Source organism: Macaca thibetana, chromosome 2, assembly GCF_024542745.1.
Source record: "Macaca thibetana thibetana isolate TM-01 chromosome 2, ASM2454274v1, whole genome shotgun sequence".
Lineage (NCBI taxonomy): Eukaryota > Metazoa > Chordata > Mammalia > Primates > Cercopithecidae > Macaca > Macaca thibetana.
Window position 1 is genome coordinate 37,266,631 of NC_065579.1, and position 15,409 is coordinate 37,282,039.

General features: G+C 49.9%; 1 protein-coding gene across 3 annotated transcripts in view; it reads right to left on the reverse strand.

Moving 5' to 3' along the window:
• Nucleotides 1–15,409, reverse strand: part of ANAPC13 (anaphase promoting complex subunit 13) — a 1,014,760-nt gene that overhangs the window by 167,519 nt on the left and 831,832 nt on the right. The gene's annotated exons all lie outside the window — the stretch shown is intronic.

The following is a 15,409-nucleotide window of genomic DNA, read 5'->3' on the forward strand; positions in this document are numbered from 1 at the left end:
TAGGTTCAGGAGAAGGAAAGACAGCAAAGGGGCTCCAGATTGAATTGCAAGATGTGCAGAAATTGGCCAAGTTTTGGCCTCGACCTCCCTCGTTCCCCGGGTGGGTTTTGGAGGTTGACAGCTCTCTCCCTAGGAGGGAGTTGGGTGGGGTTTTGGAGTCAGGAGCTCCCCCCAGTTACGGCCCCTCTAGAACTTGGAACATGCCCATTGAGTATCAAGCTAACGATCCTCTTTGATCTGAAAGGAAAGTCTTAAAGTCTCTGTTCCTTCTAGAAGCCTGGCTCCTGCCCTGTAGGGAAGGAGGGAGGGGGAGAGGAGGAGGCTGGGCACAGGGAGCTGGACCTGAGAAGCCTTCTATTTTTAGCCCGGCCTGGCCTGCCCAGCCAACAGCAGCAGGGGTTTGGCTGTAGGTCTCAGGAGTGTTTACATAGGCTTCTGCCCGGTACCCCGGGGCACTAACGGCCCACCCTGCTGGGGGCGTTCCTCTAATTCGAGTTTCTACTGTTAATAAATGCCCCCCACATGGAGGCCTTTGCTCTGGGAGCCCTCCCCACATTGGAGTGTATGGACCCCACCTTGTAGCATGGCCCTGAGAGTTCCCAGATCCTCCTTGGAGGAGCCAGTGTCACATAGACTGCATTCCAGTACCAGTTCCATCACTTCCTGGCTGTGTGACCTTGGACCAGCCATTTCCCCTCCACCTTCTTACCCTTATCACTGGGTTGGTAAAAATTTCTCACATGGCTCTTGTGAGAATGGCATGAATATAAGGCACCTGGTGTACAGAAAGTGGTCTTCACATGGTGGGTAATACCTTCACATGTAGGTAGGAAATACTTCACCCTTACTTCATTTTAAGGATAAGTAAAGGGACAGAGGGAGTGAGAAGTGACTGGTGGAGCAGAGAAGCAGGAGACATGTCACAGCCACACCCTGAGATTCTGAAGGTCTTCCCCCAATAACAGTGGCTCAGAGTTTGGTCGCATGTAAAGGCTGTTGTCTCATTGCATTACCAGCGCCCCCTGCCACCCTGCCCCCACCTCACCCACTGGGCATCTGATGAAAGGAGAGGTTATTGGCTTCCAGAAATGTTGAACTGGAGTCCCCAGAGAGCTGAGGCCGTAGACAGACAAGTGGAGATGGGTGACTCCCAAGGCAGGTTTCCTTCTGCTAAAGTGAGTCTTGTCCTATCTGTATGTGTGCAGGTACACACACACACACACACCCCCCTGGGAGGCTGGCTGACACTTGCTCTCTGTGTGGCTGGGGAAGTAAGAACTATGAATTACGCAAAGCTCTTGGGGTGTTGGAGATTGCTGAGGCAGATCTCAGGTCCCAGAGTTCCCCCAGCTACCCTGGGCCAGTCAGTGTTGCCTAACTCCTTCAAGTGTCAGGTTGTCTGAAGTGCTGAAACCAACGAGAAGCCCGTGTGCAGCACCCCTGGTTGCTGGATGGGTCTGAGTGGTGGTGATGGTGGGGGGAGCTGAAGTCTCATTTCCTTACACTTGCATTCCCATCTCCCAACCCCTGCTCTCCTGCTGGAAAGTGTCATTGCTAGGAACTCGCAAACTCTGGTGCCCCCTCCCAGAACTGCCTCTGGAGAAGGACATTCTGACCTGGGAATGGGCTGCCAGGGGTCTGGGGAGATGGTGTGGAGGCCTCATGTCTCTCTGCTATGTCTGAAGACAGCTTTGGAGCAGGGCCTCTCATCTTTGGTGCTATTGACATTTTGAGCCAGATAATTCTCTTTTGCGGAGCTTTCCCGTACACTGTGGGATGTTTAGCAGCATCCCTGGCCTCTACCCACTAGATGCCAATCACATTCACTTCCCGATTGCGACAACTTAGAATGCCTCCAGACATTGACCAATGTTTCCTTTGGAAAGAATTGCAGTGTGGACACCGCTTTGGAGCAAACTCCTGAAGTTGGAGTCACCTTGACTGCTCTGGGAGATGTTGCTGCCCCTGGATCCTGATGCTGCCTGACACCTAGACCCTCTTCCTAGAGGTTTACCCATGGCCATCAGTCCAACAGCCCAGCTTCTGGGGCCTGCCAGGAGCATAGATGAGATGCTCCTCTTAATGCCAACTCTATTCCCATCCTTGGCCTGGGTTGACCTAGCTGCCTCCCCTCTTCCCCACTATCCATTCTTGGGCGGAGAGGGAGACACCATGGGGAAGGTGATGTGGCTGAAGGCATTTGGATAGATCAGGACAGGGGAAGGAGAGACAAGAGAAGACTGAGGTGGCTGGGATATCGTTCAAGTAGAGGCTCTGTCCCTTCTGCTCAAATCTTCCCTGCAGCTGCTCACATAGTCAATGGGACAAATGACAGAACTCCCAACCTGCAAATCTCCAGACCCATCTCTTCCTTTTTCCCTACCAAACCCACACACGCTTCAGCAAAAACCATGTCCTCTACACCCCAGACACACCATACTAGCCCCTCCATCCTGCCACTATCTTGAATAAAAAAGATGCAAGGCTCTCTGTATTCTGACCTAAATAATTAATCTGCCTCCTTGTCTTAGGATCTGACAAACCAGGGGCCTTCTCCATTCTTGAGCAAAACTTTATTTTAATCAAAATGAGTGGGAAATTCCAGGATCCAAAAAGACAAAGAGCAGTCAAAATAGTTGTATTGTCACCTTCGTCAAATTCAACATTTAGACACATCCAGCTGTCAGCAGCCCTGCATCCACTCCTTTGCTAGAAGGTGAGATTTGTCAGTTGTCTGAATGGTTCTGGGCCCTGAGTTGGTTCTGCTGTTTTGGAGATGAGAAGTGTTCACCAGGGGCAGCTTCAACCTGGCAGTTGAAGCTGTCACCAGAGAGGAGTGTGTTTTGACCCTCACAGTTCCCTCAGAAGTAGTTTTGCAGGGACCATCAGTCATAACTGTTTTTACCACTCTTGGGATTCCAAGAGGCAAGTTTCTCTCTTCCCTATAGAGATAGAGTAAGTAAGCCAATGCAAGAAAGGCTTTTGGCAGGGAATTTTCTCCATTGATGATGTGGGGAAGAGGCATACAGAGAGTGGTGTGGGTTGGTGAAGAGTAACAGACCAAATTCCAGTCTCCTAACTCCCTCAGCCTCCCCTGAGATGAGTGAATCCTTACATGGGATACGGGATACCTTTCCTAGAAACCTTTCCACAGCCAGTGTAGGCTTCCCATGGCCTCTTGGCCGGCCTGGCTTAGCTTGCTTCTGCTTCTGAGCCTTTGCTATTGCTATGATTTCTGCCTGGAAAACCCCTTTGGACTTCCCTGGCAAGTACAGTTTAGGCATCCTTCAGGATCCTGTGGGTAGGGTCTCATGAATGTGGTTTCACAGTTGGAGGGCAGGTATAGAAGGAACTGGAGCCATTTCCTTCCCTCTACTTTGAAGCCTTCCTGGGTACCCCAGACCTTGGAGGTTCTGGGGAATGCCAGTTCTCTGTGGTGCCTCTTTTTACAATCCCAATAGTTAATTTGGAAGCTCACCCCTGCTCTTGTCCCACACCCACCAAATTTGGAAATCATATCAATCCCCTCTGGAACAATTATGCCAGGCAAACCTGTTTCCAGACACTATCTCCCAGCAGGGTAATAGTGAACAATGTACTTAACCTCTCTGAGCCACAGTTTTCCTCATCTGTCAAGTGGGTGAGAGTGTTGCTGGGATTAAATGAGATAAGGTACTTAGCTATGGGTAGTTATAGCTATGGCAACTTCCTGTATTCCGGTCAGACCCCGTGCTGGGTCCTGCTCTGGCGAAGGTCTCATGGATGTGGTTTCACAGTTGGAGACGGAGTATAGAAGGAAACAGAGCCATCTCTGACCTCCACGTTGTCTTCCTTCCCATATCACTGCTCTGTGGCCACTGTTCTACAATCACAGAAAAACTCAGTGAGTCACAGAATCCATTCCTTGAAGAACTGACATCAGATCTCTGTGGCTGCAGCCTGTTTGGCAGGAGTTACGGCACAGCACAGTTCTGCTTCTTTCCCACCCCGATGACACTTGTGAACTCTCTGTGTGCATTCAGTAGGATAAACCTTTGCATCATCTCCGTTTTATAGATGAGAAAACAGAGGCTTAGAAACGTAATGTGACCTACCCAAGGTCCCACATGTGTCTTACAGGTAGCAGGGGACACCCAACCCTTGACACCCCACCCAACTCTGTATGCTCCAAAGCTCATGTGCTGAACAACACCTGCCCCCCCCAACCTATATGACCATAACATGCCCATGAGCTGAGGCTGCATAGTGCCCAAGCCAGGGAAAAGATCAGCTGTCAGCCTGTGGGGAAGGTGGTCTTAAGAATCATGATGAACACACCTTGACCCGGGGTTTCAAGACCTCTGTCTTGGAAAAATTCTTTGAGCTCAAGCCCTGAGCTGGGCTTTTGGGGACAGATTTTACAGTCTCTGTGGCATGAGTTGTTTTGGGTGGGGAGAGAACTGGTGGCAGTGGCAGTAGTGAAAAGTTGGTGGCTGGGAGCATTCAGCAGTCTTCAGGAGCAGTGAGGTAGTCCTGCCAGGGATGGAGAGGAAGGCCGAAGACTACGATTTTTGTAGACAGGAAAAGAAATTTTTGTGTTGTGATAGTTCCATACCATTCTGGGGTGAGGATGGTTACACTGTAAAGAGAGCTTTCCACCTCTGCTAGGTTTGCCATGAAGATGTTTCCCAGCACAGATGACGGCTTGTTTTTGAGACCCCACTGTGTGCAATGCCATAGGATGAAATGAAAGAGTAAATACAGGGGAGGGGCACCTGTCCTCCCAGAGAGGAGAGGCCAAGAAAGCTACATTCCCAAAGAGTGTCCTTAGGGATGAATGAGTAGGAGAGAGGGACCGGGCTTTCCAGGCAAGGAGGAGCCTGGGCAGGAAACAGGAGGGGCTGGAAGGAGTGCTGGAGGTGAGAGAGAAAACGGCGTGTCTCAGGAAGTGAAACCAGGGCAGTCTGGTTGGTACTATGGTGCAGGGGAAGAGCTCTGAGAGGAGCAGAAGAGCAGCCAGGGCCAGTCTGCTGTGGGTGAAGCTTCAGCTGCCCATCTGAGCGGTGATGCTGGTCCTGGTCAGCAGGGATGGGAGAGCAGGGGCAAGGATATTCACAAGGGCGAGGGTGCAGGTCCCACGGTTGTCCTAGGCATGATCAAAACCACTGTCACCTGAGACTGGCCTTCTGGGGAAGATGCTAGGCAAGGGTGGTGATGGTATGAAGAGACAGTCAAACACCACATACAGATGCTGTGTAAGAAAAGGAGGATCTTTTGGGGTAGTGTGGGGTAGAGTGCTGGGTGAGGTGGGAACTGGGCTCAGATGGAGAGGACAGGCAGGGGAGACACAGGGCCTCCACCCAAGCTGAAGGGCCAGGCCCAGCTCAGTCCTCAGACTCAGGAGACCCCTCTGGGTGAGCTGGGTCATAAAGTCCCACAGGGCATCAGGAGACAAGAGACTGTGTCAAATTCAGGCTCATTACTAACAATTTAGAAAGTGCAAGAACTATGTAAAGAAGAAAATAAAGCCACCTAAATCCCATCATGCCACCAACTAGAGATAATCACTTTTAAACATTTTGTTATTTACTATTTCCTTTCATTATGACTACCACATAGGGTAAAATAAATGAACATTTATTATATATAGGTGTATTAGTCTGTTTTCATGCTGCTGACAAAGACATACCTGAGACTGGCAAGAAAAAGAGGTTTAATTGGACTTATAGTTCTACATAGTTGGGGAGGCCTCAGAATCATGACAGGAGGCAAAAGCCTCTTCTTACATGGTGGCAGCGAGAGAAAATGAGGAAGAAGCAAAAGCAGAAACCCCTGATAGACCCATCAGATCTCGTGAGACTTATTCACTATCGGGAGAATGGCACGGGAAAGACTGGCCCCCATGATTCAATTGCCTCCCCCTGGGCCCCTCCCACAACACATGGGAATTCTGGGAGATACAATTCAAGTTGAGATTTTGGCAGGGACGCAGCCAAACCAAATCAATAGGTGTAAAATAAAAATGAATATTTTTATTTAAAAACTATAATTGGTATTGCACCATATACAGTTTGGTATCATGATTTTTTTTTCACTGAACATGTAATGAATAGTTTACCAAAAACTCTTCAAAAGCTAATTTAAAAGAAGATTGCTTAGTCACTTTTTATACTGACATGCCACAATCCATTTTTCTATTTTCTCATTGTTGGACTCGTAGTTTGTTTTGCATTGTCTACTTTTATAAATAATGTGATAATAAATATCTTTGACTGCATTTCTGGTTATTTCCTTAGAATAGATTCTTGGAAGTGGAATTACTGAGTCAAAGACTATGACTATTTTAAGGATTGAGATATATATATATATGAAATGTCAAATTACCTACCAGAAAGATTGTGCCTATTTACACTCACTAGCTGTATATGTCAACCTCTCCATACACTACCACAAGCATTGAAAACTATCGGTACATCAACCTTTGCCATTATGATAATTGATACATGGTAACCTTTTCTTTTTATTTTATTTATTTATTTTTTTGAGATGAAGTCTCGTTCTGTTGCCCAGGCTGGAGTGCAGTGGCGCGATCTCGGCTCACTGCAACCTCCGCCTCCTGGGTTCAAGCCATTCTCCTGCCTCAGCCTCCGGAGTAGCTGGGACTACAGGTGTGCACCACCGTGCCTGGCTAATTTTTTGTATTTTTAGTAGAGATGGGGTTTCACTGTGTTAGCCAGGATAGTCTCGATCTCCTGACCGTGTGATCCACCCGCCTGGGCCTCCCAAAGTGCTGGGATTACAGGCATGAGCCACTGTGCCCGGCCGATACATAGTAACCTTTTCTAATTTTCATTTTTATTACCATGGAGATTGAACAATTTTTAAGCATAAATTTACCTTGTGTGTGTGTAGTGTGTGTGCATGTGTGTGTATTTAAAAAATTCATATCCTTAGTTCTTTTTCCTACTTTAACGGCACAAATATTTAAATATTGGTTGGAAAAAAATACTCTTCCAACCTACCTCAGATCTGTTGTATTTCGTAGCAAAGTCTATGGCAGAGTCGTGCTCATAGTTCTGATTACTTAAAGCTCTTTGAGGGCCAGGGGGCCAGGTCATGGTCTTACTCATTCCTGAATCCCCCAACACTTTGTGCCTATGTTTGTTGCACCCAGAAAGTGCTCAACAAATGTTTGAATCAAATTGGACAGAATGAATCCTCCCAGCAAGCTGAGACTTCTTCCTTTAGCCTGGAGCTAGAACTGAGCTTTCCAGAGATGTGTAGCATTTGCTCTTCTGTGTCTCTCGCACAGACCTGCAGGGAACGAAGAAGAAGGTTAAACGAGGACAAGCAGCTCTGAAGGCACCATCCTCCACACTGACAGAACCATCTGGAGCATGAATTTGGGGAGAGCTTGGTTCTGAGACAGCGCTGCTCAGTCCCATGCAGACACCAGCCCTGCCCCCTGCCCCCATCAGAAGTCACAAGCCGTGATTCATGCTGTTAAGAGCAATTTTCATTCTTAACCTTTCTGGTGCGTCTCTTCCTGATCAGTTTGTCAGCCACTCCCTTTCTCAAAGTATTTCTGTTCATGACACCTTAATTTACTTTCCATATTTTTTTGTCCAGAGCTCATTAAAATCTCATCCTCTTGCATATAATAATGTGCAAGTGTGGGAAGCACTGCTTTCCAAATTTCGGGTACTTTGAATTTTGGAGTCTTTACACTCCATGGCATTCTTGGCCCTTTGCTGGGGAGGGAGATGATGAAGATCAATCTGTCTCTCACCACCACTTCCAAAATATCCTGGGCAATGCCAAGAGAGGTATCCAGTGGCACATGAGAGCGCATGGAGAGATTACCTCTTTAACCTAGCCAAGTGTTGATTACCCAGCTATTGAAATGCTCCTTGCATATTCCTTGACCCGCCCCTCTCTCTGACGTAAACAAGGACTCACTCCTCTGCAGGTCAGGCTTCAGAGTCTGCTCAATACCAGTCACCTCCTTCTGTGCAGAATTCTGCATTTCCATTTCCATGAATTCACATAGTCTTCACAATAGCCCGAAGCCGGGCTGATGCCTTTAAGCCCATTTTACTGACAGAGAAAGGATTGAGAAATCGGTTCACACAGTTCCCCAGTAGCTTCCGGATGGGCCCAGTCCTCCCCCAAGCCTAATGTGCTTGCCATTCTGCACGTTTCAGTGAAAAGGCATTTTTCCAGGAGCAGGCTGAAATGTGGGCCAGCCACTCACAGGGCCCAGGCAGTGAGTGCTCCTAGTGGTGGGAGCCCCCTGAGAGAGGACCTCTCCTAGTGGTTCAAGATTGTCTGATCAGGTGGTGAGGAGGAACACAGGAAAGCGCTTTGGCGGATCTCAACAAAACCATGAGATGAGCTAAGAGCGGCCTTTTGATGATTACTGTCCACCCCCAGGGGCCTGGTGGGAGGATGTTGGTGTTCTTCCGCCCCAAGCAGGAGGAGCCCAGTGGCCTGGATCCCAGGGGGCATGCAGGAGCGTTTTCAGTGTCAGTGCAGACTCCAGCCTTGCCCGTCCCTGGGGCAGAGCTTCTAATAGGAGCCGCGGGTATTTTTAGTCTCACGTGTGCAGGCACAGGACAAGGCGAGCTGGACAGGAACAGCTAATAAGCCGTGGTCCTTATTAAATTGGAAATGATGAAATGAGGGGAAGAGGGGGAGCCTGGTGGAACTTTTCACACGTCTCATTTTCAGAGAACTCTCTTTCCATAATTCACAGAGAAATATTGAGGTCAGGGTGATTATGCGCAGGCCTAGTAGCAGAAGCCTGAAAGTGGGGCATGTTCAAGTCCTGTGGCCTGCCGATCCCTTCCCTTCCCCACAAGGCTCCGCTCTGTCTTCCGGGCAAGGAGGTTGACATGGAGGGATGAACGGCTTTGGGGCTTGGCTGTCAAGGCTCCTGGGGTGGTGGTGGGGGCTTCGAAAAGGACTAGATTAGAAGCCAGTTCCTAATATGATCCTCAAAGCCACAGGGGATAGTTGAGTGGTATCAACTATTATCCTGAGTTCACAGATGAGGAAATAAAGGTTCGGGGAGGTGTGGGACTTGGTAAGGTCACATAGTTCAGAAGTGGCAGAGCTAGGATTCACACTCAGTGTCCTAGACAAAGGTCTATCACTATTTGCCCCCAACAACAGGCAGTTGTGTGTAAGACTCATTGTTCATTTTACTTAACTCACAAACATCTTTTTTTTTTCTGTGCCAACTCTGTACCAGGAACTCTATCACTGGAATGGGGCAGTGAGGATGATACAACTCCTGCTCCCAGGGAGCTCTTGATTTAGTGAGGGCAACATAGCATCGACTCCCAGCTGAACTTTGGTGCAGTGAGTGTGCAAGCTTGTCCTGTGGGCAAAGCAGACTGGGAAGTGAAATTGGCAGCTTTCCAACCTTTGGTGTTGAGTGTGAGGACAGTCAAGGCTCCACCAGTACAGTCAATTTTCCTTCAGTATAGCCTCTTCTGAGGGTGAGAGTGGAAAGAGGGCTAGGAAGGGGCAAGTAAGTCCTCAGCCCTTTTCTGGCTCCTGTGGCTCTAAGCATTGTGATGCCTGGAGTCTACGGCAGGACTCCCTTAGTGAGGGTATGGGCAAGGCTGGAAGGCAGGTAGCACCCGGGCCCGGCTGTTGTCAACTACCCACTTCCTCACCACCCCCATCTTTGTGGTTTGAGAGCAATGGGAGAGAGAATGAAAATTGTGATTTGGGGATGAAAACATTTTAGTGAGTTTCTTGCAGCCTTCCTGCCCAGCCCAAAGCCAGACATGGCATATGTGCTTCTGTCCATCTGTTTATCCCTCCACTCTACCACATACTTGATTGAGCACTATGCTCTTTCATATCCATCCATCCACTCCATCTATTCCTATCCATCCCACTTAGCTATTCCTTCCATTGCAACCTAGACACCACTGTGCAAACCATCAGCCAACCCCACCCTTCTATACCTTCCATCTAATGTGCTTTGTCCATTCACCCATTCTTTATTCATTCAGATTCCCCCCTCCCCCATTCCCATCCAATTATGATTCCTTCATTCCATCTGTAACCAACATTATGTTCTAAGACTGTGTCTGATGTTGTGGGGACACACAGATGAACGAATCTCTTTCTTGTAGTTGACCTAGAAGAGAGCGTGTAGATCCACTTATGAAGATAACAATGGAATTGAAGCGGGTCCTAAGAGAAGAAACACAAAGAATCTGGATGAAGGAGAAGAGAGAGAGCTGAATGAGGAGCAATTGAAATGCTTGGCACTCTCCTTTCTGGGAAGATATTATGAAAAGAGAGAGAGAGAGAGGATAAAGGGGAAAAAGGGAAGGAAGGCAGGAAAGCTAGGCTGGAAAGCTGGAAGGCAGGAGGCAGGAAGGAAGAGAGGAAGGAAGGAAGGAGTAGGGAAAGAAGGTGCTATGGGCTGAATATTTGTGTCCCCCCCAATTCATATGTTGAGATCCTAACTCCTAAGGTGATAATATCAAGAGGTGGAGCCTTTCGGAATTGATTAAGTCGTAAGGCTGGAGCCCTCATAAATGGAATTAGTGCCCTTGTAAAAGCAGTTCAAAAAACCTCCTTTGCTCCTTCTGCTGTGTGAGAACATAGCAAGAAGGTGCCGGCTGGGCATGGTGGCTCATGCCTGTAATCCCAGCACTTTGGGGGGCCGAGGCGGGTGGATCACCTGAGGTCAGGAGTTGGAGACCAACCTGGCCAACATGGCAAAACCCTGTCTCTACTACAAACACAAAAATTAGCTGGGTGTGGTGACGCACACTGGTAATCCCAGCTACCCAGGAGGCTGAGGTAGGAGAATCGCTTGAACTCAGGAGGCGGAGCTTGCAGTGAGCCGAAATCATGACATTGCACTCTAGCCTGGGAGACAGAGTGAGATTTCATCTCAAAAAAAAAAAAAAAAAAAAAAAAAAAAGGTGCCGTCTTTGAACCAGGAAGTGTGTGCTCTCAACAGACTCAACAGACACAGAATTTGCTGCCACCTTCATCTTGGATTTCCCAGTGTCTAGAGCTGTAAGAAATAAATTTCTGTTGTCTATAAGCCACTCAGTTAATGGAGTTTTGTAATAGCAGCCCAAACGAATTAAGACAGTGGTAAAGAAGGAGGGAAAAATGTGTATTGGGTACCCACTCTATGCTGGGCCCTGTGCTAGGTGCCTTTGCAATCTTAATCATCCCAACAACCTTTTGAGGTGGTTAGTTGCCTGCATTTTAGAGATGAGGAACTGGGCTCTGAGAAGGCAGCTATTCAGCATGAATAAAACACAAAGAGCAGGGCTAGTTCAAATATGTTTGCTAATACAGAGCATCAGAGTGGAGTTGAAAGCAAACATGTCTAGGACAATCGAAAAGCATGCTACTTGACAGATAGCTTCTGGGCTGTGCTGCCTGAAGGTGTACGTGGATAGGAACCACAAAGTCTATCACTCAGTGAGAAGGAGGTGGTGGGCATGCACAGCTGTTGGAGTCTGATGCCAGGTTGTGCCTGTTTGACAGGGAACTAAAGCATCCCTTGGCAGCTGTATCGATCCAGGGTCCTACTGGACGATTCCTGACCCTGGGCTCTCTGGCCAGAATTTGCCAGGTAACCTCAGGCCAGATCTGTGGGCATTCACACAGCCAGTTGAATGTCCAGCTTCGCTTTTCTGATCCAGGATCTCCTCTTGGGGATGGGAGTGGAGGTAGAGCAGAGCCCTAGAGAGGAGAGGTCAGCTTTGCCTCCCATTGCTAAAGCTTCAGCCATGGCTCCATGTGCCCCAGATACAGGCCCCTCTGGCACCCAGGATGTGCATGGTTTTCTGTGGGTACATCATTCCTGGCACTTTCTAGGTCCACGCCATGCTCATTGCTTGGTACCACCAAACTGTACCCTGACCATTCTGATGAGCCTCTGAGGACTATTGATTGACAATCGCTGGCCCATGGCTGAAGTATTCACAAATGGTTAGGTAGGTGGCTCAAGTAACCAAGAGCTCTAGTGACATCCCAGGGGGAAGGGCTTGGTTGAGGTGAGGCAGACCAGCAGATCACTAGACAGACGCCTTCTCACTGCTGTAGAGCCTGTGGAGTAAGGATATGGCAGAGGCTAGGGGAGAGTGTCAGTGCTAATTAGATATTCTAGAATCATAGAGATCTCATTCACGTGAGCCCCGCTGCTGCCCACAAACCCTGGGGGCCTTCTATTCTCTGAAGTCAGTCTGTCCGTCTGCTCAGAAACCTACTTGGCTTTGTCTTTGCCAATTCCAGAGAGCAGCGTTTGGGGGAAAGGGAGTGCAGGTTCTCAAGTCTTGGTGCTGGGTCCAGTGGATCATTCCCTGGCATGCGGGGGCCCAGAGGGGCCAGGAAGGAGGGATATGGGGATGAGGAGAGTGGCTGCACCAGGCCTGAGTTACCTCAGCCGTCCTTCCTCCCCAGCTTTCCTCTTGGCATGGCAGGGCGGCCCACTGGCCAGCTCAGCTGTCCTCCTTGCTCACCATGTAATCCCTGCCAGGAAGAGGGGAGGGAAACCTGAGCCAGGCCTTCTCACACTGCATCCTGCCATCCTGTCCTCCCTACAGCCAGAAGGGAGAGTAGGACGGGGTGGGGACAGGGAAGGGCAGGGCTTGGGGAGAGCTTCTAGGCCTAGCTGCTGCTGGGCCGCTGCAGGGGTGGGCAGACTGTGGGGTGTGTGCGAACCACAAGACTTGGGCCTTCCCTCTGGAGCCTGCGCCTAGGGGCTGCCCTGGCCTCCTCCAGCATCAGGACACCTGTTAGGCTGCTTCAATTTGCCGCTTGCCCTTTGCTTCCCTGTGTCTTGGAGGGCCCCTGCTGGGTATTTTTATTTTCATCCTAAAAAGGCCATCTAGGAACCAGGGAGTTGAAGTCGCAGCATTCCCAAGCGAGTCAGAGCCTCAGCCTCCTTATCTGCAACCCAGCAGCAATCATGCCCTCTGCCCAGGGTGGAAGGCAAAATGAGGCAATGCAGAGTGTGCCCTCAGCACACAGGCAGGCCCACAGTAGCGACTGCTCACAAGCAGCACCAGCCCAAACCTGAACCTAGGACACAAGCGCAGACATGCAGCCCTGTGGCTGATCTCACACTCAGGGCATCTCTGGCATTTGGGATGGGAAGAGCAAAGACAGAGACAGCCCCGTGTGCATGCACCTCACTCTAGGATCCCACCTACATCAGGGTGGTGATGTGTGCACAGGCATTTGTGTGCGACAGCTCTCTATGGCAAGGATGGGGCCATTTGTTTGCATTTTCCTAGATCAGCCTACCTCCTGGCACATGACAGGTGTTTCTTTAAGCAGTTCTGTGTGTGTGTGTGTGTGTGTGTGTGTGTGTGTGTGTGTGTGTGTAACCAGGCCATTCGAACTTTAATACCTACCCTACTAGTGCCATGGGATGTTGGAAGAGTATTTCCCGTTTTGTGGGCCTTGGTTTTCTCATCTGAATAATGGGTATATTGATTCCCGCTTGAAGTGGCTGCTCTGAATTCAGCACTGGCCCGCTGCATGGCCTGCAGGAAATAAAGGGCTCCTTGACATCTGTTTCCCCTATCCCCCAGTGCAGAGATTTTTCTCAGGTTGCTCTGGGGTCTGACCCAGGAAAGAAGAGAAGGGAATGGTGGGGGCAACAGGAGCAGGGGAGGGAGTCCTGGCTTCTCAGCAGACGCTCACATGCTCTGTAGACTGAGGTGGGCAGAGCCACCCTCAGGACAGGTGCACAAGGCTACTTCTGGTCCCACCCTGTAGGTCTGGGAGAAGTCAGGCAGGGAGCTTCACGGCACTCCGGACTGGCTTATTCTCCCCATCTCCTGGTTTGAAGAGGATTGGGCTGGGGGAATGGGTCCAGGGCATCTACGCTGCTGTGACCACTTCCTCTCAGTGAGAAAGGTCAGGGCTGGCCTGGTGTCCATGAGGGACCTCTACCTCCTGGTGCTGCCCTGGACCTGGGAAAAGGCTACTGCGTGCAAGGCTCCCCCTGCCCCATCCAGTTCCCTGAGGTCAGGCTTCTGCCCCCCTATTGCACAAGCAAGGCGGGAGCCTGGCCTGTCTCCGGGTTACTGGAGGCAGGCGGGCCCAGGGCTGGGCCTGGACCTGGATCACAGTGGTGACAGCGACCTGTTTGTGACAGGACAGTTTGCACTCTCCAGGTGGTCGCTGAAAAGCCACCACTGTGGGAGGGGCCTCCACGATGAAAAGGGGCCTCGCTGAAAAGCCACCACTGTGGGAGGGGGGGAAACCTCCACGATGAAAACACAGAGACACACACACACACACACAGGGGCCTCTGGCCAAGGCCTGACAGCCATCTGTTCCCGGCCGCCAGCCTGGAATCCTCCAGGAAGGGTGAAGACAGGGGAAGAGAGAAGGGGGGAAACAGGCGACACACACACACACACACACACAGACACACACACACAGAGACACACACACACACAGCGAGAGAGAGACATAGGGACAGAGAGAGAGACAGAGACACTGAGAGACAGATAAACAGAGAGACACAGAGACATAAAGACAGGAAGAAAGAACCGCAGACAGGCAGAGAGACAAATATGGAGGAAAGATAGCCAGAGGAAGGGAACAAAGAGACTAAGACTGAGGATGACAGAAGTCGAGGGGCAGAAAGAGACAGACATAGAGACATAGGGAAAGAAATAGAAGGACAGGACAGTCAGAGAGAGACAAAGAAAGAGAGAACAACAGAAACGGAACAAAGGGAATCAAAGGGATCAAGAGACAGAGAGCGCGAGACAGGGAGAGATGAGAGAGAGATAGAGAGACAAGGAAATTCCCTGAGACAGATAGAGAGGGTGCTTGTGGTGATGGCTGGCATCAAAGTGAGGGAGAGATGAGAGAGAGATAGAGAGACAAGGAAATTCCCTGAGACAGATAGAGAGGGTGCTTGTGGTGATGGCTGGCATCAAAGTGAGGGTAGAGAGACAAAAATGTCCTGGGCAAGCTCTCTGATGGAAGGAGGACCCTCATGAGCCAAATCCCTTCCAGCCTCAGCACGTTCAGAGGGAAGAAGCCACACAGGATCACAGCCTCTGGGTCCAGGGTCCTGACAGCAGTTTTCAGACCTTAGTAGTCAGCAGACTCACCTGTGGGGCATGTGCAAATGCAGGTGCCCGGGACCAACCCAGAGTCTGACTCACAGGTCTGGGAGACCAGAAATCTGTATTTCTAACCTGTTCCCAAAAAAAATCTTTCGTAGGGATTGTACCAATCACAATGAGAAATGCTGCACCAGGATATGCCAAGCATTGGTCCCCCATCTCCCTCTCATCTCTCCCCACACTGTGGAGCCCCTGAGTGGACAGGGGGCAGGCAGGAGCCAGGGCACGAGGTGCTCTGAGGGTACTTTCTCCACAGTTGCTGGAGACTTCCTACACCTTTTATT